General features: G+C 34.4%; 1 pseudogene; it reads left to right on the top strand.

Annotated features, from left to right (window-relative positions):
• Positions 1-1,092: 1,092 nt before the first annotated feature.
• On the top strand, positions 1,093-4,182 carry LOC120157276 (annotated as a pseudogene).
• Positions 4,183-24,318: the final 20,136 nt, after the last annotated feature.

Here is a 24,318-nt window from a genome sequence, read left to right as displayed (position 1 = left end):
AGCGGGCAGCGACGGGAGACGAGTCGAGAGAGCAGTAACGTTTAAATGGGGAAAGAGGAGACGGAGAGCGACCTGCAACAATCATGCACTTCATATGCTTCCTGAATCCTTGCATTCAATTTCACCTTCTATCTCCAAAAACCCTAAACTTTTTGCAATTTACAAAACAACCCATTCTCATTTCTTTTCCTTTTAGTTCGGGCATAGACGAAATAAGTACTAAAGTATATTTTTTATTTAAATATTTAAAATACTTTTATCAAAATAAGTGTTTGAATTTATTTTTTAGTCAACATAGGTTTCTAAAATATTTTTGTCAAAATAAATATCTAAAGTATTTAATCTTTTTTTATCTAAGTTCTAAAACAATTGACATGTGATCTTAATTAAAGAATACTTTAGAAACTTTGATAATTTTTTTTTATTGTTTTATGTACCTATTTTGATAAAAAAAAAACTTTGGATACCTATTTTGATTAAAAAATAAGTTTAGATGCTTATTTGACTAAAAATATTTAAATAAAAAAGATGATATATTTTAAGTACTTATTTGTGATATAAGCTATTTTAAAATAAACAAGATGCTTATGTTTTAAACATATCCATTTTATTCTCAAATTATAATCTTTATTTTAAACTCATCCCTCTATTTAATTTGAGAGCATCTATAACCATAAAAAAATTTCATGATGACCACATATATATATATATATATATATATATATATATATATATATATATTAATTAAATAAAATTTGTATACATGACGGACATAACTAGAATTTTAAGATGAACACATCTATTAAAATCTAAAATTATTCGAAGAAAAATTCAGATTTAAGATTGGTCCGTGCCCATTCTATCGTACGGAATGTGTAAAAAAACTTAATTAGTTAAAGATATACTGCTCAGAGACTTTGTACAAAATTTGACCTTTTTATTTTCGAAAGAAATAAAATAAATAAAAAGTAGTAAACAAAAAGGCAACCTCATTATTGTTTGCCGCTAAATCTGGCCCTTAATTTCTCACTCACATTCACACACTCTAAATTTTGGCACCATTATTACAAAACAGTACTAGACCAAGTTCTGTTCTTTTTTTTTCTCTCTTTTACCCTCCCCCAGTCTGCTCTGCTCTCTTCTAGTTGTAATTTTCTTGTTCCAATCCACTTCCATTATTACCATTTTTGTTCGTTTTCCTTCTTTTATCATTTTTCGTCATTTCCCAGATTTCTGCTCCTTTTCCTTTATAAATATTGGTTGAATTTCCGTGGTTACTCTCTTCTCAGTCCGTTTCTTTCACAGATTTCCAGTTCATTGCGCTGCCTTCTGCCGTTTAGAATCCGTTGTTTGGACTTCGTTCTCGCTTTTTGGGTTCTTTTTTTTGTACATGCAGAAAGGTGGATTTGGTTCAAGGAAAGAACCGATGGGAGATTTTGGTTAACGAAATCTGTAAGTAGCTTTGTGTTTCAGCGTTCAAAGTTCAAAATTTTCGTTGTTTAATTGCCACATATTGTGGAGATAAGCAGAAAGAAGATGAGTTGTTTCCCTTGCTTTAATCCTCGTTCTAAAGATTCAAGGATCGACATTGACACCGGAAGTCGAACCACTTCTCGCCATTCCGCTGATTCCTCAGGTTCCCTTTTCATTTCCCTTTTTTTCATTACTTTTCCGTGCAATCTTGCTTATCTGTTAACTTGTTCTTCGTTTTTGTATCCAGTTTCCTGCGCTACGAGAAGAAAGGCAATTCTAGAAGGTAATGCGAAGGATTCTAACACCAAGTTTCTCTGGAAACTTTTCTTTTTTCCTAGTGGATTTGATTATTAGTTTGTTTGAAATTTTGGTAACAGAGCATAAGAAAGGAAGTGATCAGGGACAAGGCTCCAAAGGCAATGGGGCGCGTAGTTTCACTTTCCGGGAGCTAGCAACGGCAACAAGGAATTTCAGGGAAACCAATTTGCTTGGGGAAGGAGGATTCGGAAGGGTTTTCAAAGGTCGATTGGAGAAGGGGGAGGTAAAGTTTCTGGGTTCTTTTCAATTTCATGTATATGTTTTGTCATATTTCCTGAATCTGTTATCTATGGCACTTACTGTGTAACTTTTGAAGTGTGAGTTCGATCTTTTATGTTACCCTATCTGACCAGATCGTTGCGGTGAAACAACTTAATCACGACGGTCTTCAGGGCTATCAAGAATTCATTGTTGAGGTTCTTATGCTGAGCCTGTTACACCATGCTAATCTGGTCACCTTGATTGGCTATTGCACGGCCGGGGATCAGAGACTTGGTTTACGAATACATGCCGATGGGCAGTCTGGAAGATCATCTCTTCGGTAATTATATTAATTGCATAATTCGATTGAGTATGAACTTTTACTTCGACATTATCTACTGTTGTAGTACTTTTGCTAGTGTCTGCTCTACTTTAATAATGCAGAATTCTAGTTTCTCATGTGAGGATTTTCCTGTTGTTTTGAAGCCATGTGAGGAGAAATTCAATTTCGAATCAAACTAATACTGTTTGTTTTGCTGATGTTTTCTTTAATCTGTCGGCATTATGTGTAAAGCTGCCACTATTTGTTCAGGCATTTCACCCTTTTGTTCCATGAATTTTCCTCTTATTAGATAAATTAAAGACAACTAATTTCGATGTTCATCTTAAAGCAAGAGTTCATAACATCCAAAGCAAGAATTCATTGTTGAATGAGCCTACCACTTGAGAATGCAAATGTTTAAAGAATTTGACCCTAAAGGGATTACCTTGTCCTCTCTCGGATGCTTGGTCATTTACTACCTTTATTTGTATGATTTCAGTAGGTTTTAATCAGACCATTTTGATATGCAAAAAGACTGTTGTAAATGCGTGTGAAAGCAATAATCTTTCTTCTGATTGTTATTATGTTTCCTCATATGTCCTTGATCAAATTTGTGTCCGCAGATTTAGAACCAGGACAAGAGCCTCTGAGTTGGAATAATCGTATAAAGATAGCAGTAGGTGCTGCTCGAGGAATCGAATATCTACATTGCAAGGCCAATCCACTGTCATCTATCGAGACTTGAAGTCTGCAAATATTTTGCTGATAATGATTTCAATCCAAAACTCTCAGACTTCGGCTTAGCAAAATTGGGACCTGTTGGTGACAAAACTCATGTTTCAACAAGGGTGATGGGTACCTACGGGTATTGTGCTCCAGAGTATGCCATGAGTGGGAAATTAACTCTTAAATCTGACATATATTGTTTTGGTGTGTGCTATTGGAATTGATAACCGGACGGAAGCGATTGATACTACTAAGAAGCATGGAGAGCAGAACTTGGTTTCATGGGTAAATTAGCCTTGGGTCTATTTGTTTATGTTCTTTCTCTCACACCGTCCATTGCGACCTGCGCTATACTTGGCTGATTGTTATGTTCTTTCCTTTGGTTTATAATCATTAATTTATTCTTTCGTGTTGCAGTCCCGTCCGTATCTAAAAGACCAGAAGAAGTTTAGCCTACTGGTCGTCCTCTAATTCGGGGATGTATCCTCGCCGTTGCTTGAACTATGCAATTGCAATTACTGCTATGTGTCTCAATGAAGAAGCCAACTTTTCGTCCACTTATCGGTGACATCATAGTCGCACTTGAATACTTAGCTCTCAGAGTCAGAATTGGAGCCCAGAGGCACAGAGTACCGAGGTCCGCAATGCCTCACAGTCCTCGCCGATACAAACCGAGAAAGGAACCCCTCGTCGATCTAATTCCAGAAGGGGTTCGACCGCGGTTTGAAGTTATTCAGTAAGAACTATGAAGAAAACCTTGATCAAGTAAGCCGCAAGTAATTAATGATCCCTTCTTTTCTCAATGTCACAAGAATCGAACAAACATACTTTCGTATTCCTTCTCATATAAACCGATATAGGCTTGTTACCTCTTCGAGCGTGGTCGAGAACTCAATAGACGCTGTCGAGCGAGTACATGTGCGAGTGTATATGTGTATCCGTGGAAGGTTCGCTTTTCTTTGGTGAGAAATGTTGTATAGGAAGTGCCGAACCTGTAAGTTAATATGCGTTGTGGGAAACAACATCAACGGTTGTCAGCTTTGTTTTGAACACTCATTGAATGCACAGAAGATTTTCTCTGTACGGACATGAGCTCTGTTTTTGTAAAAGGAAAAATTATAATAGATAGATAGATATGTGTTTGTCGTGTTGTTGGACACCCCACAGAGTTTGGAGTTTAGCCATTGGGAATCTGGGAGCAGGGAAACATTAATATTGGTCACATGGATGATGTTACTAGGGTCATGGATTTTCCTCTCATCCTCGTGGGAATTGTACTGTCGTGTCCGATCATACGCACTTTGAAGAGCCCAAGGGGAATAACTCCTTGACCCATCCTTTCTGGTAAAAATATGCAGACAGCATCTTAATTTAAGGTTGAGAATTTGGGCGTAATTTAAATTCTAAAATATTAATTTTTAATTTTTTAACTAAACACATTTCTCGTAATATTTTATTTATAATCGGAAATGTTGCATTCTTGATATTGTTGGTTTAACTGAAAATGTTAAAAAGTTGACGTTATCTACTGCGCTTGAACGAAATGTTATGTTTTTTATAACATTTTGTGTCCATCCTTTGTCATTCTTTAATTTGATTGTTATACAATATTTTTTTATTTTTTTTATTAATCTAGGATGATTATAAGCAGTAATATTATTCTAAAAGTTAGGTACTAAACTCGTTAAATCTTTTACAACGGGATATTAAAGTGAAACGAAAACTAAACGTTAAGTAAGGTTTTGAAAAATTGAAAGTTTCGATAAAACGAACCAGAACTGATAATTTAGATACTAATGCTTAATTTATCCTTTATTCTTTTATTTTACGACATAACATTTATGTTTTCTTTTATCCATAGCTTTCCCGCCTTCGCTGGAAAACTCGAAAATTGTGTTTACAGTACAGAGTTTTACCTAGAAGATGATGGCTGAAATTGACCTAGAAACGAAGGATTTTATTATTATTTACGTGTTATATATTGGGCAAAATCCGTTTATATCCTATTAAAACTAAGAGTGTCACCTTTTTAAAAATCATTAAATGAGAAAAACCAAATGTTAAGATTAACGGTTAGAAATTAGACTAAATCAAAATACTATAGTTATTATAAAAACAACTTTTTTTAATTTTTACTTTCACTACGTACAAATTTTAATTTATTTAAGAAATATAATGTTTAGCCTTGTTAGGATAACTAATGATTATATATGCAAATCCCATATCATTCGAAGTTTGCTTTTGGAACTGCCATAATATTTCATGAAACAGTTCGCATCTTTTATCGGACAATATGAGGTCAATGAATCATTATTATTCAAATAAACGCTTTCTTCTTCAAAACTTCTAAATGATGAGCCAAAACATGATCACATTAATCAGTGGCGGATGCAAACCATCTTCAGGGTGTACACATACCTGAAATTCAAACTTTTTTTATATTAGATGTTCGTTTGCTATAGATGCTCACCCTGAAATTTTACTTGTGTCTATCCCATACAAAAAATTTAAATAATTAATATGTGTGTGTCCACTCTTAAAATATTTCTGGATCTGTCACTGCATGAAATTATTTTGTTACTACTTTTTAGTTGAAATTTCTTATTTTATAATTCAAATTTTATTTAATTTTTTTGAATCGAGTTTATAAAATTTGAGTCAAATTATTTAAGTCTTTATTTAAATTTAATTGTAAATATGTTTGATGTTATGATGCAATTTGATTTTAATTTAAACTATTTCTTTATATCCAGATCACGTTTGTGTCCATCCTATTTAGCTAAACAAACGAAGCAATGATTAGGTCTGCTTGCAACTAGGCCCTAACCTTTGAACCCTTTCTGATATATTATATAGCACGCTCTACCGATCCAGATCACGGCTAAACTTTCATTGGACCATATGATAGCAATTTTAGTAATACTATAATTACTACTAATTTACCTCAGGATAAAGTACGCAAATGGCCCTCCAATTATAGTAAAGTAATTTATTAAGTCTCTTAATTATTAAGTTAAAATAGTCCTTAATTATAGGATATTACTTTGTTTAGTCCCCGACTATTAAAACTTACAAATGATCATCCGAACTATTAATATGTTCCAAACTCATTCTTTTTCGTTAAACATTGAAGGGCGTTTGAGCTAGATGTTAATATGTTAATTGAAATATGTTAAAATCTGATCTTATAACCATTTTATTTTATTTTGTGGATTGACTCTCCGTTTACATTATGTCGTCGAGCTAGAGTTTGAAAGCAACGAAGTAGAGTAGACATCATTAAAATATGATTTTATCATATTCCAATCAGTAGGTTAACGTCCAGCTCAAACGAACGTCAAATTTTTAACAAAAAAAAACGAGTTTGAAACATATGAATAGTCGTATGACCATTTTAATTTTTAATAGTCAGAGGACTCAACAAAATAAACACTATAGTGAAGCGATCATTTTATAACTTTAAATAATCGAATGACTCAACAGAACACCACTTGTAATCGAGAGACCATTTATGTACTTTACCCTTTACTTTAATATTATGACTTCATATCAACATGGAACATTTGTCGTTTGTTCAATTATTATACTATATTTTCATGTAAGAAAAAATCAGAAAGAAATTTAGATCAATGGAATGAAATCAAAGCATAATCGACATTGGCTTTTTAAACGTTTTGTAATATATATGTTTTTCATATTTCATGGGGTAAAGATGAAGAGATGTGAATGGGGAAGAGGTCCAGTGTGTAGGCATGAGGTTCAACATTCAAAGTAACACGAAAGGGCATGTTGCATTGATTAAGTAGGGGGCACTGTTTTAAGTAGGGGGCTTGTAGCTTCCTTGGGCCCTCACAATAATTTAGATACAACAAAACTAATCGGATAATATTTTAAAAAAATAAATTTTTCATACTGTCGCAACCGTCTTTCGGTTGGGCCCCGGAATTGGGTTTCGACTTGAAAAATGTGGATTGGAGTCGCCACTGATCATTTATTTAAAAATAAATAGGTTGATCGGATACCCTATTTCTTACCTGATCTGCGTCTTACCAGAAATATGTCGGGCTCGGGAGTCGATTACGGTCAAGGAAGGATTAGCACCCTTGAACCGCCCTTTCGGTACTACATGATTTCCAGTTGTCTTTGATTAAGAAAATTAAAATTGAAAATACCCGATTCAAATTGCTTACCTTCGATTGGTTGGAATTTCTCTAAAAAATGTGTCGAAAATGTGAGTCAAATAATGAATAAATGTAAAATAAATCAAAGAAGAATATAGAAATAAAAAAATTAATATATTGAAATATCAAAAACAAATATCTAAGGACTAAAATAGCGAAACCAGGCATCTAAGGGTCTAAATAGGTATTAGCGGAAGCTAAAATGGTTAATCAGTAATTACAAAAATAAATCAGAGCCCACAACGCAAATATTAAATAATAAAGACACCGTAAATGTAGATAACCGATAAACAATATTACATACTAAAATAAAATGAACAAGAAACGGGGAGGACTAAATTATAATTGATCATAAATATCAAACAGTGATTAAAATGATACTTATAAATGTCATGGTCAGATTCGAAAAACATTAAAAATACACAACACTTTTAATCATGATCAAAATAAAATAATTATAAATATAAGGGCCAAATGCGAACTTCAACCAAAATACGTAAAATTCATAATCAGTGACCAAACCATAATTATAGGAAACTAACGGGTCAAAGTAGGATGTAATCAGACTTCAATTAATGATTAGAACAAAGAATTAAAAGCTGAGAAGGACCTCAAGTGTTATTATCCCCTTTTGCATAGAACACGCTGAATCTCTTTGAGCAAAACAGTGTTTTGTTCAATGCTTAAACCCCCAAAACCGGGTTCAACCCTCACTGCCTTTCATTCTTCCTTTTTTTAGAATCTAAGAGAGAGAGGGAGGGGAAGAGGTTCTGGAAACCCTCTCTCCAGAATCCTCCCGTCACAAACCCACCGCGAAACCGCCTTGGACCGCCGCTCGCCGGCGATAAAAGGGGACGAGACGACCATCCATCGACGCGCCTTCTCTTCCTCAACACATATATGAGCTTTGATTTTTAAGAGAATGCGTAAATGGTGACAAATCAAGGCCGAAACAATTCGGCTTTCTTGCCTTTAATCTTGCTACTGAACCGTCAAACCAACTCTGTTCCAAGGTATGTTACTCCGTATATTTCTCGTATGTTTCGTGTATTTTTCCTATAAAAAAATTTTTGCGTATGCTTTGTATATATCACTCCTCCTGTAATCTTTTCTTTCTGTGCTTGATTTACATGGGTTTTTATAGCCTAAGATCTTAGTGTTTGACCCCTATTAGAACTCTAACTCGACTGTTTGTTGGCTTGTTATCTCCATAAAATCCTTGCGCCGGAGGAATCGGAGTTGTGGAGGACGTGAGACGGGTGGCCGTGAAACTCGGAGAGGGAGGCGAGGGAGCTTGCGGCGCAGAAGAGAACACTGCTAGGGTCAGGGTTCCTCACGAGCTACTGAACCATTGTTGGGCTTGTAGTCTGGTTTTGGACCTGACATGAAAACAAATATAAATGTTAATTTAATAAAACAATGATATATATATGTAATATATATATATATATATATATATGTGTGTGTGTGTTTAGAAAAAAAAAGTGTGTCTACAGCTGCCCCTCTTTGCCCATAGTCGTGTAACGGGGATAGGGCAAAGATTAAAAGACACACTTTTCGTTCAGTGAAATTGACTCTGATATTTCAATAACTCCCTGTCGAATTTAGTTACGGATGACTCCTCCATCGTGAAGCCGAGTTCATCTTGAAATGATGTGAAATTGAAGCCGTAGTTCGGAATTTGAATCAGCACGTGGCTTCCTGTTGCCATTCGGTCATCTTCTCGACTTGAAAACCTTGACTGCAACCGGAAAGTAGTGTGATTGATATGTCATCGAGCTGAATGGAATCGAACTCGACAATTTTGATGGCAGATAACCCTTCTAGCCTTTAGTTATGCTGTAAATGATGTGCCTTGGAGCTGAGCGTAGTCGAACTCGAAGGTCTTTGTTGACAGATAATCCTTCTTTGAGTTGGATATCCTTCGTCGTGAAGTTGAAATCCAATCTAAAAGATGGATGATGCTTGTGTACACGATTCCCTTCGTCGTGAAGTTAAAACCGCGGGTAAATAGCATTGTTCCGAGTCCAATATCCTCTGCTGTGAAGTTGAAATTGACTCTGAATGAAATTTTGTTGACAATCAGCCGCCCATTCGTCATGAAGTTGAGCTTGTGTTGTCTTGGATTCAAGATCCTTCGTTGAGACGTTGAAATTGGCTCTGAAATTGGGAAGTTGTTTATTGACAACCAGCGGTCCCTTCGTCGTGAAGTTGAACTTGCGTTGTCTGGAGTCCAATATCATTCGTTGTGAAGTCGAAATTGGCTCTGAAATTGGGAAATGTTTATTGACAACCAGCGGTCCTTCGTCGTGAAGTTGAACTTGCGTTGTCTGGAGTCCAATATCCTTCGTTGTGAAGTTGAAATTGGCTCTGAAATTGGGAAGTTGTTTATTGACAACCAGCGGTCCCTTCGTCGTGAAGTTGAACTTGCGTTGTCTGGAGTCCAATATCCTTCGTTGTGAAGTCGAAATTGGCTCTGAAATTGGGAAATGTTTATTGACAACCAGCGGTCCCTTCGTCGTGAAGTTGAACTTGCGTTGTCTGGAGTCCAATATCCTTCGTTGTGAAGTTGAAATTGGCTCTGAAATTGAGAAATGTTTATTGACAACCAGCGGTCCCTTCGTCGTGAAGTTGAACTTACGTTGTCTGGAGTCCAATATCCTTCGTTGTGAAGTCGAAATTGGCTCTGAAATTGGGAAATGTTTATTGACAACCAGCGGTCCCTTCGTCGTGAAGTTAAACTTGCATTGTCTGGAGTCCAATATCCTTCGTTGTGAAGTCGAAATTGGCTCTGAAATTGGGAAATGTTTATTGACAACCAGCGGTCCCTTCGTCGTGAAGTTGAACTTGCGTTGTCTGGAGTCCAATATCGTTCGTTGTGAAGTTGAAATTGGCTCTGAAATTAAGAAATGTTTATTGACAACCAGCGGTCCCTTCGTCGTGAAGTTGAACTTGCGTTGTCTGGAGTCCAATATCCTTCGTTGTGAAGTTGAAATTGGCTCTGAAATTGAGAAATGTTTATTGACAACCAGCGGTCCCTTCGTCGTGAAGTTGAACTTGCGTTGTCTGGAGTCCAATATCCTTCGTTGTGAAGTCGAAATTGGCTCTGAAATTGGGAAATGTTTATTGATAACCAGCGGTCCCTTCGTCGTGAAGTTGAACTTGCGTTGTCTGGAGTCCAATATCCTTCGTTGTGAAGTTGAAATTGGCTCTGAAATTGAGAAATGTTTATTGACAACCAGCGGTCCCTTCGTCGTGAAGTTGAACTTGCGTTGTCTGGAGTCCAATATCCTTCGTTGTGAAGTCGAAATTGGCTCTGAAATTGGGAAATGTTTATTGACAACCAGCGGTCCTTCGTCGTGAAGTTGAACTTGCGTTGTCTGGAGTCCAATATCCTTCGTTGTGAAGTTGAAATTGGCTCTGAAATTGAGAAATGTTTGTTCACAACCAGCGGTCCCTTCGTCGTGAAGTTGAACTTGCGTTGTCTGGAGTCCAATATCCTTCGTTGTGAAGTTGAAATTGGCTCTGAAATTGAGAAATGTTTGTTGACAACCAGCGGTCCCTTCGTCGTGAAGTTGAACTTGCGTTGTCTGGAGTCCAATATCCTTCGTTGTGAAGTCGAAATTGGCTCTGAAATTGGGAAATGTTTATTGACAACCAGCGGTTCCTTCGTCGTGAAGTTGAACTTGCATTGTCTGGAGTCCAATATCCTTCGTTGTGAAGTTGAAATTGGCTCTGAAATTGAGAAATGTTTATTGACAACCAGCGGTCCCTTCGTCGTGAAGTTGAACTTGCGTTGTCTGGAGTCCAATATCCTTCGTTGTGAAGTTGAAATTGGCTCTGAAATTGAGAAATGTTTATTGACAACCAGCGGTCCCTTCGTCGTGAAGTTGAACTTGCGTTGTCTGGAGTCCAATATCCTTCGTTGTGAAGTCGAAATTGGCTCTGAAATTGGGAAATGTTTATTGACAACCAGCGGTCCCTTCGTCGTGAAGTTGAACTTGCGTTGTCTGGAGTCCAATATCCTTCGTTGTGAAGTTGAAATTGGCTCTGAAATTGAGAAATGTTTGTTCACAACCAGCGGTCCCTTCGTCGTGAAGTTGAACTTGCGTTGTCTGGAGTCCAATATCCTTCGTTGTGAAGTTGAAATTGGCTCTGAAATTGAGAAATGTTTGTTGACAACCAGCGGTCCCTTCGTCGTGAAGTTGAACTTGCGTTGTCTGGAGTCCAATATCCTTCGTTGTGAAGTCGAAATTGGCTCTGAAATTGGGAAATGTTTATTGACAACCAGCGGTTCCTTCGTCGTGAAGTTGAACTTGCATTGTCTGGAGTCCAATATCCTTCGTTGTGAAGTTGAAATTGGCTCTGAAATTGAGAAATGTTTATTGACAACCAGCGGTCCCTTCGTCGTGAAGTTGAACTTGCGTTGTCTGGAGTCCAATATCCTTCGTTGTGAAGTTGAAATTGGCTCTGAAATTGAGAAATGTTTGTTGACAACCAGCGGTCCCTTCGTCGTGAAGTTGAACTTGCGTTGTCTGGAGTCCAATATCCTTCGTGGTGAAGTTGAAATTGGCTCTGAAATTGGGAAATTGTTTATTGACAACCAGCGGTCCCTTCGTCGTGAAGTTGAACTTGCGTTGTCTAGAGTCAATATCCTCCGTTGAGAAGTTGAAATTGGCTCTGTAATTGAGAAATGTTTATTGACAACCAGCGGTCCCTTCGTCGTGAAGTTGAACTTGCATTGTCTTGAGCGACCCGATATCCTCCGTCGTGGATTTGAAATCGTGGATATTTGGCTTCGAGCTAGATATCCTTTATTGTGAAGTTGAAATCTACTCTCGAGCAAATTGTGAGTTCGAGAGAAAATTTTCAATCTGTCGAGTTGGTCGAAGTGTAGCTTCTTGCTGCCGGGCTAAGCAACCACCATCGTTCTTTAAAGACGCTTACGAATCAAGTATCCTTGACTCTAAAAGCTGCAAAAATCATGTATGCTAAAATGAGGAATGTGATGCACCTAAGTATGTCTAAGATGCATGCAACATGAATGAATTATGTGTTATCTCTTCGTGCTTTGTCTGCCAATCTGGTCCATGGAATCGATCGTGCCCCATTTGCTTCTCGAGCTTGGGCTTTACAGATATTTCATATCTGAGATTATTCTGTTTGAAAATGTTTTTCTCATTTTTCTTGTTTCAGGAGAGAAAATGATAAAAATGCTGTAAAATATTATTCGCAATTGAATCAAGTTATAAATGTGAGTTCAAAAAATATCAAAGGAATCAATAGCTCTTTTAACGTTTTCAGAGTTACAGCTCTTTGACAAATGTTCAAATGGATGGGTTGGCTTTAGCTTGACCTCCTTTCTAAGGTTTTGGAAAAAAAATGTCATTTTTTTTAAATATCGCAACATGCTTTGGCACTTCAATTGGGTGTGGACAAAATGACGCAACTAGCATGATCACTTACTAGACCTTTTATTTCAGTCCTCTGAAATCTTCTATTTGTTCAAGCTTTGTAGGCTCCTCTAACAAAGGCAGTGCAAAAACATCGGTCTAAAAACGAAATTCTTGAGTGCTCGTGTGTAGTTGACTATAACAGGTGTTTCTTAACTCCCTTAGTCCATTTTACCGAAAATTTCTTGCTTAGATAAATTTGATTTAACTTGTCATTATCTGGCTAGCTGAATCCATAAAGCCGGGGCATTAAACCAATTGCTTTAGAGGGACAGCTTGATATTATAATCACTCTTATCAAGTTAACTGAAGGGTTCATCTCATCACAGAGTCTTCGGCCTGACAAGAGCAGTGGAGCAAACACCGAATTGCCAAGTGTCCGAGCAATGTCATGGTTTGAACGTAATCTACTCATAAGGCCAGGGCTTTCAAGTTTCCTCTATAACCAATTGCCTTAGCGGAATAGCTCAGTTTTTACGGATTTAATTTCTTAAGATTGTCAAGAAGAACATGTCATAGTCTAGGTGTTTTTGAAAGTCAAGGAATCTCATCTTTAGAGTTCAATTTTCAAACAATTGACCTAAACTGGATTCACCTACTCGACTCTTTCATTTGTAAAGATCATCATCGTCATTGAACGTCATAAATAAAAAGCATAGTAATGGTCATATGCAAATGATGCCTCATGTTGTCCGCACCTTATGAAAGGAAAAGGGTATATTGGTTAATTACAAGAGCAGGGTATGGTGTTTGAGGGTATATTCTGGATAAGGTCAAAGTCTTTTTTTTTTTAACATGTTACTTTGTCAAAGATCCGTAACTTTGAACCATTAACAGAGTTTCTTAATTCAAATGGTATTCAAAGAATTGCAAGTTTGCAAATGTGATTTATTGCTCGCCATCATTAAAGCAACATAAATTTATTTAAAAGTCCTTGCAAAAACTTGAGAAAAGAATGAAAAAACAAATCCAAACAGAATGGCTCAAATGATGAAATGATCTTCTCCACTTGGATGCCCCCAAGTTGTTGAAGTCGATCCGATTCTTGTAACGTATTTTCTGTATGATTCTCTTGATTGTGGAGTAATTTTCGATAGTGCGCCCTGGTACTCTGCTATGATTTTCGCAATGAGTGTTCTCATCATACTACTTGGGGTACGGGGATTCATGGATTTTTCTGGATATGGTGACACCACGTGTCGTCAAACAACTGTTGGTAAAGCTCCTTATATGTCATAGGATCGAAATGTTCTCATTTTTTGATGAAACATATGAAGACAATTAATGTGAATGTAAAGAAATGAACAAGATGCAAAATGTTTAAATGCATGATGCATGAAATGTCCGAGGCATTGATCCGAAAAATGTGCCTATTATTCTGAATAATCCTTACTGGGGACAACAATGTTACGTCTGAAGAGACAAAAAACTTTTTGATGGTATAGATCCCGCACAGTCTCTGGAAAGTTGATTCGTCTTCCGCTTTTTCACCGGTTGAATATCCTGTCGAACCATTCCGACTCCTTTGGCTAAACTTGTGCGGGTGATTAGTTGCCTACCCCAAAAAACGTCTCGAATGACTGCATCTCCGGCCTTCACTCTATGCCGAGCTCGTTCCAAACGAAAGTGCCATTGGAGCCCTCCATCCGGAGTTTGTCGACTTATTTTTGGAATTCATCAATAATGGTCTCCAGCTTAGCTAGGGTTTCACCATCTTGTTCTCGTAATTTCGAAAGGACTCTCGGGTCATTAACTATTTCCTCGTCTTGCCCCTGAAACCTTTGCCTCTAAGTATTCTTTGATACTGGTTGGACTTCTGAGCTTTTATCTCTTTGTATTATAACCCCTTTGTCCATTAATGCAGATTATTCATGTTTAACAGACACATTTTGGTGGATCAACACCTCGTTTTAATGATGTGAATGATAAAAAAAATGCAAAAGAACAAAATAAAAGGAGAAAAAAAGTTAGTGAGATAAGGATAATAATAAAAAAAGATGAAAATGAAAAATCCTACCCCACATGATATCTACCGAACATGCTTAGTATTCCTACCCAGACATGATCTCTATCCCGCATGCTAATTTCAAACAAATCCTAACCGCATATTTGTCTAGTTCGCATGCTTTGAACAAAAATAAAGCAGGAAACAAAGCATATTAGGGTTTGGAATGAGGTCTTGGGGTGGGCTCTAATTCCTTGCACTCTCCCGGTTTAGGTTCTAAAAGGTACTCGAGTTCTCCTTGCTGGTGCCCCTTGGGCTTACCAGACCCTTAGTCCTAAGCCCATCACAGGCTTGTGTGAACTAAGTTAAACTCGAGAGGACACATTCCCTTATGCCCGCACGGTGAATAAATCCACACGAAGACATAAGGTATGAATCCCGAAGGCTACTTGCTAGGCCCGCACGGTGAATAAATTCACACGAAGGCGTCGCTTTACCCCACTTAAATAGGGTTTGGAGCTCGGGTATAGAGCTTGAGATGAAAACTTTGAAAAATCTGAAATCATTAAAAATGTTAGTACAACTATTTATTTGAAAAAATAATCAAAGGTAAATAACTGGAATCGAATAAATAAATTTAAATTTAAATTTAAATTTACCATTTTCGCATAAAAAGACAACCGAAAATTAATTTCGGCCTGACTCACTTACCTGTTCCCCAGCGGAGTCGCCAAGCTGTCGCAACCGTCTTTCGGTTGGGCCCCGGAATTGGGTTTCGACTTGAAAAATGTGGATTGGAGTCGCCACTGATCATTTATTTAAAAATAAATAGGTTGATCGGATACCCTATTTCTTACCTGATCTGCGTCTTACCAGAAATATGTCGGGCTCGGGAGTCGATTACGGTCAAGGAAGGATTAGCACCCTTGAACCGCCCTTTCGGTACTACATGATTTCCAGTTGTCTTTGATTAAGAAAATTAAAATTGAAAATACCCGATTCAAATTGCTTACCTTCGATTGGTTGGAATTTCTCTAAAAAATGTGTCGAAAATGTGAGTCAAATAATGAATAAATGTAAAATAAATCAAAGAAGAATATAGAAATAAAAAAATTAATATATTGAAATATCAAAAACAAATATCTAAGGACTAAAATAGCGAAACCAGGCATCTAAGGGTCTAAACAGGTATTAGCGGAAGCTAAAATGGTTAATCAGTAATTACAAAAATAAATCAGAGCCCACAACGCAAATATTAAATAATAAAGACACCGTAAATGTAGATAACCGATAAACAATATTTACATACTAAAATAAAATGAACAAGAAACGGGGAGGACTAAATTATAATTGATCATAAATATCAAACAGTGATTAAAATGATATACTTATAAATGTCATGGTCAGATTCGAAAAAACATTAAAAATACACAACACTTTTAATCAGTGATCAAAATAAATAATTATAAATATAAGGGCCAAATGCGAACTTCAACCAAAATACGTAAAATTCATAATCAGTGACCAAACCATAATTATAGGAAACTAACGGGTCAAAGTAGGATGTAATCAGACTTCAATTAATGATTAGAACAAAGAATTAAAAACTGAGAAGGACCTCAAGTGTTATTATCCCCTTTTGCATAGAACACGCTGAATCTCTTTGAGCAAAACAGTGTCGTTTTGTTCAATGCTAAACCCCCAAAACCGGGTTCAACCCTCATGCCTTTCATTCTTCCTTTTTTAGAATCTAAGAGAGAGAGGGAGGGGAAGAGGTTCTGGAAACCCTCTCTCCAGAATCCTCCCGTCACAAGCCCACCGCGAAACCGCCTTGGACCGCCGCTCGCCGGCGATAAAAGGGGACGAGACGACCATCCATCGACGCGCCTTCTCTTCCTCAACACATATATGAGCTTTGATTTTTAAGAGAATGCGTAAATGGTGACAAATCAAGGCCGAAACGATTCGGCTTTCTTGCCTTTAATCTTGCTACTGAACGTCAAACCAACTCTGTTCCAAGGTATGTTACTCCGTATATTCTCGTATGTTTTGTGTATTTCCTATAAAAAAAAATTTGCGTATGCTTTGTATATATCACTCCTCCTGTAATCTTTCTTTCTGTGCTTGATTTACATGGGTTTTTATAGCCTAAGATCTTAGTGTTTGACCCCTATTAGAACTCTAACTCGACTGTTTGTTGGCTTGTTATCTCCATAAAATCCTTGCGCCGGAGGAATCGGAGTTGTGGAGGACGTGAGACGGGTGGCCGTGAAACTCGGAGAGGGAGGCGAGGGAGCTTGCGGCGCAGAAGAGAACACTGCTAGGGTCAGGGTTCCTCACGAGCTACTGAACCATTGTTGGGCTTGTAGTCTGGTTTTGGACCTGACATGAAACAAATATAAATGTTAATTTAATAAAACAATATATATATGTAATATATATATATATATATATGTAATATATATATATATATATATATATATATATATATATATATATATATATATATATATATATATGTGTGTGTGTGTTTAGAAAAAAAAAGTGTGTCTACACATACAAAATGTTAGGGTGATTATTTTTCATATAGGATGAATTATAATATTTCATAAAAGATATTTAAAAAAAATGATTTCCGAAATATACTAAAAAAAATACAACGCCTTCTTTAAACTCCATACATACTCGTGAAACTATATCTTTTCAGAAGACACTAAAGATATTGTGTCTTTTGGGCGTCGTCCATAAGTCAACATATCATATGAACATCTGTCATGAAGTATTAGAAAGTTTACTGTAGGTAAAAAATAGTCACCCTGATAACCAGCGCAACAACCGTCACACCCCAAATACGGAACGCAACCAGCTATCCCGTAGTAAAGTGAAATCACATGCGGCAGCCTAATATACGATTAAAGAAATGTGTTATCGGTTCTGTTATTATTATTTTAATAAAACCGGTAAAAAAATTACTGAAAACATTATTTCTACAAATTTTGTTATTATTAGTCGCTTTACCGGGTTTGATAATATATCCGGTAAAAAATAATGTTTGAGGTAACATTTTACCGTATATATTATCAAGCTCGGTAAAGCGTCCAATAACAATTTCAGTAAAAATAATAATGTTTAGATAATTTTTTTACCGAAAATATTAAAATAATGATAATAAAACTGATAACATATTTTTTTAATCGTATATTAAAATTATCGTACTGTAAAATTTTTCCCATAAAAAATTAGGTTAGGCCTTAGGAAAAAGGGTAAAATAAAAAGAATAATTTCGTACATGAATCCACCTGATTTTACCAGTGTGAAAAGGGTTTTTCTGAAAATCAATAACTTTTTTATTATTTTATTAGAAAAATGATTCTCAATCGATATTATTTTAAAAAATATTTCCAAATGATTACGTAGGAATACATCGTAGAAAGTAAAGTTAGACCTTATCTTTTTCATAAAGTGAATTTCATGTACTTCTTGCATTCATGCTCTTTACGTCAATGAATCTCGCGTTTTTGTAAAAAGTGAGTTTAGACTTCACGTTTTGCATAAAATGAAGTATTCATATGTGGATTATTTAGGGGTTATTTTTGTAAATAATTCTGGATGAGGCTTATTTTTATAATAAATTAATAACAAAGTTTTTTTTTAATAAAAAAGCCGTGAAAAGGAACAGTCTAATTTTTAGAGGAATCTGCTTTTATGTTTGAGTTGGAAGTGTCGTCTCTGCCGGAGTAAGTAATTAAAAATATCTTATAATATACGATTTTAATTAATTTATTTTAGATTTGTCAAAATGACCAACTAAATCGTAATGCGATCGATAATTCGCAACGCGATCTCCGGTATCACAAATCAGTTTCCATATTCGCAACGCGAACTTCGACTATCGCATTGCGATTTATATATTTGCATTGCGATAGTCGAAGTTCGCGTTGCGATTTATTCCAAATTCGTTGCGATAGTCGAAGTTCGCGTTGCGATTTATTCCAAGTTCGTTGCGATAGTCGAGACGAGACTTCGACTATCGCAACGAACTTGGAATAAATCGCAACGCGAACTTCGACTATCGTAACGAATTTGGAAAATCGCAACGCGAACTTCGACTATCGCAACGCGAACTTCGACTATCGCAACGCGAACTTGGACTATCGTAACGCGAATATGTAAATCGCATTGCGATAGTCCAAGTTCGCGTTGCGAATCTGGAAACTGATTTGCGATACTGGAGATCGTGTTGCGAATTATCGATCGCATTGCGATTTAGTTGATTATTTAGGTAAATTCAAAAAAAATTAATTAAAATTGTATATTATAAAACATTTTTAATTACTGAAATTATTTTCTATTTTATTTAATGAATACCAATCATTACTACGAATGTGACCTTTGTTCCAAAAGTTGCTCTTCGGCCCTACCGTTTGTTTCTTCCATTGCAACTTGATTAGTTATTGAAATATTATATTAATTTATGTAATGAATTTATATATATATATATATATATATGTATATGAGTTATTAAATCATATTCCGTGTGTAAAAGTCACTTGGATATGGCTCGCCAAGATGTGACTGGAGTGGTTGGACAATTTTTCGTAAGTTTACATGTTGCATTCGAAAAAATCTCAAATTACTAGTTTTATTTAAAATGCGAAAAAATCTCAAATTACAATAAAGATTTTCTATTACAATCATAAATTAAGCACATAATCAGAAAAATTTTCTATAATCATTAAAACAAAACTAGTAATTTAAGATTACATAAAGACCATACGAATAAAGATTAAATCTAACAAAAAAACTCGAACAAAGATAGATACAAACAGATCTGATAGCATCGACAAATGAACTACAAAAGGAGATCAAACTATTGAAAGAACACCGACAAACCACAAATCATACTCGAGCAACGTGAAAAGCTATTCACGAACGCAAATCGGTTATCCAAATCCAATTCGAGGGTCTAAAGCAGGGAATATCACAAGATATCATATAAACGTCATATTGATCTGTCGTGACGATAACAAATCAACCCTTAGAAAAAAGATAAATAAAAACGGCCAAATAACCGAAAAAATATCAAAAAAAACATATGAAAACGTTCCATAAAGACAGATGAAAACGTGAAATATAGACAGACTTATTAAAAATAAAATAAATATATAATATAAAATAAATAAATAATATCAACGATCGATAATCAACATTAAAATTGACGCTGACATAGATCAATAAAGATGAAAAAAAGAGATTGAGCATCACAAAATGAGAAAAAACTAGACTTTTAGCATAAATATATTTCATATTAGATTTGATTTTTGTATTATTCTTTTTAAAAAAATATTGGTTAAATGTGAATTAAGACATCTTGATCTTTTAAAAAAATTATACATTAATCATTATTTTGTAAGCAGTTAATAAAATATAATTTCACGAACGATAATAAAATGATAAAAGTTATTTTAAAAAAATAAAAGTAAATATTTGTGATACTTGTGATCATTTTAAAATAAATTATGAAATGTATCAAATAATAATTCATAATTTAATTTAAAAATTATGTAAAAAATTTATTATAATATATTATTAAACTGAAGCAAAATAGGTTTAAATCAAAATAAATTTAGATAAACTTTCGACATTAAAATTTAATCATAATAAATTTGTACACCAATCACTTAAATCATTCGTTGCACCTTATAATGGGATCAACACGTTGATTTTTGTTCATCTTCAGGTTCCCCACCTACATTTAATTGCTGCCCCATATTCTCACGCCTAGGAAGTAGATCGAACAAAGTCGAACTAACAAACTTTTTTATCAACTGAAGAACTAAGATACATTAATGTATTATCAAGAAACAATAGTGTTCGTTTTCGATAATAAAATTATTATAAAACATAGTTATAAAATTGCGATATAAATAATATATTTTATTAAAATATTACACTGTATAAATGTGAAGTGATGCATTAAAAGTTGGGTCGTCTTGACACAACAACCTCATGCACTAAAGCCAAAGCATCCAATTCATTTCTATTAAATATTATTATTATATAAATTATTTTATCATTAAATATTATTATAAATTTTTTGATTCAAGCAATATTAATAATTTAAGGTTTTAATTAATAGACAAAGTAAGAATAAATTTAAATTTAGAGAGGTAAATTTAATTCGAATTTGACGACTTCTAATATGATCTTATTGAGTGAAGTAGGATGTTATAAATAGTGAGATCAGTTTGTATTTAGGGGAAAAATCTCTAACTTAATTTGACTCGGGATAATAAAATAAAATCTTTTCAACTCTCATATATATTTAAAGATAATTGTTATATTTACTTCTATATTTTTTAGATTAGTTCTATATTTTATTAAATAAAAATAAAATTTCTCTTTATATTTGTATCAATTTTTAATTTCATATAACGTGAGACTCCAAAACTTTAATCAAAAATTCAAATTTCAAATAAAGAAGATATACTTCTTGAGTTGACTGAAAATCGGATCTAATCTTGTACATTACCATAGCTAGATAAACACGATAAATTATTGAATACATTACGTGTTTAGTATTTAAATTATTAATTTTGATCTATTTTAATATTTAAACTTTTTTTCTTTTAAAATTATACCTAAAGTTTAGATTTTGTTTCATTTTAATACTTGCCGTTAAGAACTTTAATTTTGTTTTATTTTAGCACAATGTTCAAAATTTAACGTTAAATTTTGAACGGTTGAAAGTTTATGCATTAAAATAGACCAAAACAGATAATTTAGGTATTAAATGTGTTAATTTAAGTTTTTAATGAAAAATTTACTAAAATGAAATGAAAATTAAACGTCAGATATAATTTAAAAAAATTAAAAATTTAAATATTAAAATAGATTAAAATTAATAATTTAAATATTAAATACGTAATTTATACTAAATCTCCGGAAGAAGCCAAACGAAAGCAAGGGCGTTTTTCTTAAATACAAAATACAGCGTATTCATCTCCTCAATCGTAAGTCGTAACCATGCCAGGAATTTTAGTTTTATTTTTCTTTTGTTGGTGGAGAATTTAAGGTGACGTTTGGTTCGCATGAATTCCTTGAAATTAGGGGAAATTAGAATTCAATTCCACAACTTTCTTATGTTTGATTCAAGTTTTTAAAGGAAATTAGAATCCCTTATGACTTTAACTTTCTATCCAATGAGGGAAAGTGAATTCCATCCATTCGATGATAGAATTCAATTCCCTTGTTAGAGGGAATTAAAATTTGACCATACTACCGTCATCAATCTTTTGGTAACTTATTTATATATTGAATAAAAATATTTTTTATTATTTCGGATCGGGTCGGGTGAAACTTTATTTGGTCAGGTCGGGTAAGTTTTTTAAGTGGGATATTCGGGTCGGGTCGAGTTCGGGTTTAGAGTGAAAAATATCCGACCTGAATATATATATAATTTTACCTTATATATTTAGAAATAATTACAATAATACCCCTCCATATATAATTTTTTCAATTAAGTCATTGTTTTTATTGAATAAAAATATTTTTTTATTATTTCGGGTCAGGTCGGGTTTCTAATTCATATATTCGGGTCGGGTAGGGTGAAACTTTATTTTGGTCGGGTCGGGTCAGTTTTTTTTAAGTGTGATATTCGGGTCGGGTCACCCAAAAAATATATAATTTTGCCTTATATATATTTAGGAATAATTACAATAATACCCCTCTATACATATTTTTTTCCAATTAAGTCACTGTTTTTATTGAATAAAAATAATTTTTTTATTATTTCGGGTCGGGTTTCTAATTCATATATTCGGGTTGGATTTCTAATTCATATATTCGGGTCGGGTCGGGTGAAACTTTATTTTAGTCGGGTCAAATCTCGGATGGAGGTTCTCTTGTTCTCAGGTCAGGTCGGGTGGACCAAAAACTCGACCCAACCCGACCTATGGCCATCTCTAATTGAGATGATTTTAACTTATGATGTTTATTAGCATGATTTTTATAATTTATTGAAATAAATAATCAATCAATAAAATTAAAATTTAATATATATTTTTTAAAATTTTATAATATATTGTTACATGTAATTTATAAAACAAACTAAAATTAAATAAAAAAATAAGAAGGACAATATTGTCATTTTTCATTACTGAAATCAAATTCATCTGACATGTCTGCGAACCAAACAGAATATGAAATTAGATTCTATATCAATTTCCTGCCAACCAAACAAAATATGGAATTAAATTTTAATTACTGACAGATTCTAATTTCTTCACAGATTTCAACACCCTCGTAAATATTTCAGCGAACCAAACGTTACATAAATGAAATTCCTCTCGGAAAGCGTAAACCTGCTCGAGACTCGAGAGTAACTAAATACAGTTTCTCCTTTGTACATTCTCCTTTCATTATACATTTCTCTCTTTGTTAAACCAGCAAAGCTCAGCAAAAGGCTCTCCGCAGTAAAATAAAATGAATTCCTCTCGCCGAAGAACAGCGCTTCCTTTTGGATTTATTTTATTCGTTTCTTTGTTTCAGGTAAGCGTTTCAGTGGCTTTCATCATCTGTTTTCACTGTTCGAATTTTACTCTTTTTTTGCTTACATTTATGTTTAATTCTGGCTTCCCTAGGCGTTTACTCTTTCATCTTTTTTTATGAAAGACAAATATGTGTTGTTTTATTCCTTACTCAATGCTTGAACTCTGAGAGATCTACAATTTCTGTTTATGTTCTTATTTTTGGTCAAAGCGTGTCAAATGCTTTACTCGATCAAGTTCTAGTTTTTCTTCATTTTCAAAAAACATGAATTCGAGGCTTGAAATGTAGAATTCAAGTTATATTTTGTCTTCTCTGTTTCTATCAGAAACTGAATCTTAAAATTGTTTTTTTTATTAATCTTTCAAAAAGTGGGGGAAAAATAAAAAACCGCTTTTAATTCATAGCCAAAGAAGTCATGCGCAGATCCCTTTTTTTTTATTCTGTCATTTCATTTTAGTGGAAGTTTTCGCTGAAAAAGGAAAAAGGAGATTACAATTGAAGAGTCCTAGTTAATTTCAACTGAATCAGCACTTTGTTTTGGTTTGCAGGTTATATTAATTATACAAGTGGCCGTTGCACAGACGACCAATGGTGGACTAAGGTAAGACTTGAGACTTATTTGCGTTTATTATCTATCAACTAACTTTGCTAAAAATACAAAAAAAAAATAAATTCCAATACAGCTTAAATTTATTGTTCTGAGTTGTCATTTAGACGCGTATTGGGCATGCACGCTTCCAGTGCTTACTCCCCTCTTCTGTAAATAATAGCCCAACAACCAGGATCCTAGGAGGGGCGGGTGGAGTGGTCCCCTAAAAATTTAAAATTATCATATATTTTAGATTTTTTCTACGTATTTTCTATTAAAAATCTATTTTTTCCCTTAAGATTTATAAGTTAAAGTTCGCCTCCCCTGGATTCTTATAAGTCTAAGTTCATCCCGTAATATAAGATCTTGCGTTTGTCCCTACCAACAATTACTGGTTAAATTCGTGCTTTCTGAAAATCTATATAATAACTAATAATGACATATGCTAATTTACTTCAGCTTGATTGAAAATTTTAATGGTAATTTGTTATTAATTGTTTTCACCTCTCTTCTTTGTGTTTATTATGTCTAGAAAGAGACATGCTGAAGGATATTGTGCA

The sequence above is a fragment of the Hibiscus syriacus genome, unplaced genomic scaffold (assembly GCF_006381635.1).
Source record: "Hibiscus syriacus cultivar Baekdansim isolate YM2019G1 unplaced genomic scaffold, ASM638163v2 tig00002840_pilon, whole genome shotgun sequence".
Taxonomy (NCBI): Eukaryota; Viridiplantae; Streptophyta; class Magnoliopsida; order Malvales; family Malvaceae; genus Hibiscus; species Hibiscus syriacus.
The sequence above is the reverse complement of the archived record's forward strand: the minus strand, read 5'-3'. Positions and strand labels throughout refer to the sequence as shown.